This window comes from Magallana gigas, chromosome 9 (genome assembly GCF_963853765.1).
Source record: "Magallana gigas chromosome 9, xbMagGiga1.1, whole genome shotgun sequence".
Classification (NCBI taxonomy): domain Eukaryota; kingdom Metazoa; phylum Mollusca; class Bivalvia; order Ostreida; family Ostreidae; genus Magallana; species Magallana gigas.
Window position 1 is genome coordinate 34,255,288 of NC_088861.1, and position 3,045 is coordinate 34,258,332.

Here is a 3,045-nt window from a genome sequence, read left to right on the forward strand (position 1 = left end):
CATACTCTAATAAGCAAAAAAGCCACAATTTTATTTTGAATTGCAGTATTTTCAAAGATTGCTTCTTACACTTTATCTGGAATTCAACAACTCAACAATGTGAACGTGCGTTCTTTTATGTCATTGTTTCTACAAAAATATTTCACTATTAAGTAAACCAACAATAATCATATTTACAAAAACAAGGATAACGAACATTGTATTACCGATTTTTCAATACTAAGGGACGAGAGAACATGGTTATGTATATAATATCTTTATATTTACAATCATAAAAAGGATGTATGGCAGGCTACTATGGTTGGAACTGTTCAATGCCGTGTCGGTATCCTACATACGGAGTGTGGTGTCAAGACGTGTGTAACTGTATCGAAGACTTGTGTGATATTTTTGTGGGATGCATTTTTCGTACCACAGGTAAACATTATCATTGATTAAAAATATTTAAGGTCTTTCAATTGTGGCATGACGTCATCGAGAGCATTCCGGATTATTTTACTGTTATCGGTTGTAACATTAGTTTTATGTGATGCATTTTTTTGCCAATTTCTTGATTTTAACTTGTGTTTAACATACTTTAAGTTGTGTAAAGTGAAATGACACTAATGTTAAGCAATTTATAGAAGAGTTATTTGAGTTGAAATCGATTGAAATTGCTAAAACCTTACATAGGCAAACTTGACAGAATCTTCAATTCATAATATTTTACCTCGCAAGGTAAAAATCATGGCAGATTTCGATAGGATATATAATGAATGACAAATGTACCAATTGTCAGTGAATTTGAACCATTATTTCAAATGTTAAAGACGTTTTATGTTGCTAAACTGTTCAGTTTTACGATTAAAAAATTGCATCAAAATGTTCTGTTAATGTGATAGCATCCATACTGGCAAGTTTAAATGACCTTAAAATATATAAAAAAAATCATAAAATAAATGATTGCGATGCTTTATTATATCTAAATCAGTAAAAATAAAGGTGATGTTTGATTGGAAAGCAGTCGTTGCTACAATTGCCCTGATGTGTTAGCTCCTCCAGCATCAACAATATATTTGAAGCATACCAATATTTAATTTTAATTTGATTGTTTACATATTAATCTTTAAATTACACGGATAAAACCATTTAAATTCGTCAAGGGTGGAGAAAGCTTGATGTGGCAAAAAAAAATGTTATCAGAGGTACATATGTTTGATGCTATATATTACTCAACACCACATATATTCATGTAAAGCATATCAAGTTATGATTAATATTACATGTATTATGATTATCATTACCATCATCATCATTTTTTCTTGCATTTTCTATGTATTTCAGCAGCTCAGGAAAAATGTAGCCCCGGATTCTTTGGTAAAAACTGTCGTGGAAAATGTTCTTATCCATATTTTGGGAAGACTGTCAGGAACGATGTGATTGTGACGAAAGCCTGTGTGACGTTTCTACCGGATGCCTTGTTTTCACAACAGGTGATCAATCAGTTCCATTTCCTCTACTTCAATTTACTCTTATTTACTTAATTCCTTGACAAGTTTGAGTGTGATCATTATTACTTTTCAGTACAAACATCCCGTAGTCCAGGATACTTTGGTACAAACTGTAGGGGAAAATGTTCCTGATAAGGACTTATGTGACGTATCTACCGGATGTATCGCTATTACAACAGGTAACAACTGATGTTATTATACTTTCATGTTAAATACTGAAATCTGATTGGTTAAGACACAGTTGACAATTATTACCCTCAGCGTTAGCAACACACGTAAATTATGCAAGTACGGTTCGCCGTAAAACTCACGTCATTTCTATATAAAAGCGGTAAAAAAATTTCTTATATAAAGACATTCAGTATAATTAAATAAATAGTGCCTGTTTGGGAGGATACCAGTTGAAATTGACACCCCTCGAAAACCATTGTCAATCTCCGCTTCGCGTCGGTTTACAATGGTTTCCTCGGGGTGTCAATTTCAACTTTTACCCTCCCAAACAGGCACTATTTATATAATGTCAAGTTATTCAATTGTTTTAGCTATAAAATCTATAAGCAACAGTTCACAACATTGAAATGAATTCTTTTCTCAGTTCAAGCAGGATGCATCCCCGGGTACGTTGGTGAAAACTGTAGAGGAAAATGTACATATCCATATTACGGTATGGATTGTCAAAATCAGTGCGACTGTGATGAGAACAGATGTGATTTCTCAACCGGATGTACAAATTTTACAAAAGGTATTGCATCACCTTGTACACTAATGGTTATTAATAACAAACTCTATTTTCAAATGTTCATAACTTTTTTACATATCTAGAATTATTAATATTTGATGATGAATCTTTGCCTATAGAGATGTCTTTTACAAGTATGACATAGCAACATCCTGAAACCAATAACACAAAGAGTGTTCCAGAAATGAAGGGACCATAAACCATTCATATAGTGTATATGTAAACAGTTACAACAAATAATTTATCAAAACATCCATTGTGATTATGTCACTTATAGACAATATGGCACTAATTAAGAGGACGTGATGGTCGTGGTATTTTTCTTAGGAGAAGAGCTCACTATAAAGATCTCGAAAATGTATGATATTTCAATTATTAGAAATTGTTTTTCTAAATGACAGTTTGTGGCAAAAATTATCATTTCTAAAAATTAAAAGCAGATCTGATAGAAAATTTCTCAACAGGAGGCTTCCTTAAAATTAAGGTTATTTGATTTCACATAAAAAATGATAGTAACTTATTATTTAATTAAAAGAATATTGTTTATATGCTAATTAATTGTGTTTTGTTTTACTAAACACTTTTAATTACATGCATGAAGATCACAGTATGAATGCTGTATCAAAGTTGTTTTTTGATATCCTTTATCCTAGGGATATGTTGGTAAGCAAATCAAACGCATTGTGAAAATTATATGAAAATAAATAACATTGACATTATATACATGAAAAGCAAAATTGTTACAAATCGTATCAATTTGCTAACTAGTACATTGTTTTTATTAATAATCAGTAGCGAGGCTTTTGGGTTTAGACT

At 31.4% G+C, this 3,045-nt stretch overlaps 1 long non-coding RNA gene across 1 annotated transcript; it reads left to right on the forward strand.

The window, feature by feature from the left end:
- The first annotated feature begins 285 nt into the window (after positions 1 to 285).
- Positions 286 to 1,620, forward strand: LOC109619133 (uncharacterized). Its single transcript, XR_010709547.1, has 3 exons — positions 286 to 417; positions 1,324 to 1,472; positions 1,564 to 1,620. It is a non-coding gene; the product is annotated as an uncharacterized lncRNA (long non-coding RNA).
- The last annotated feature ends 1,425 nt before the right edge of the window (positions 1,621 to 3,045 follow it).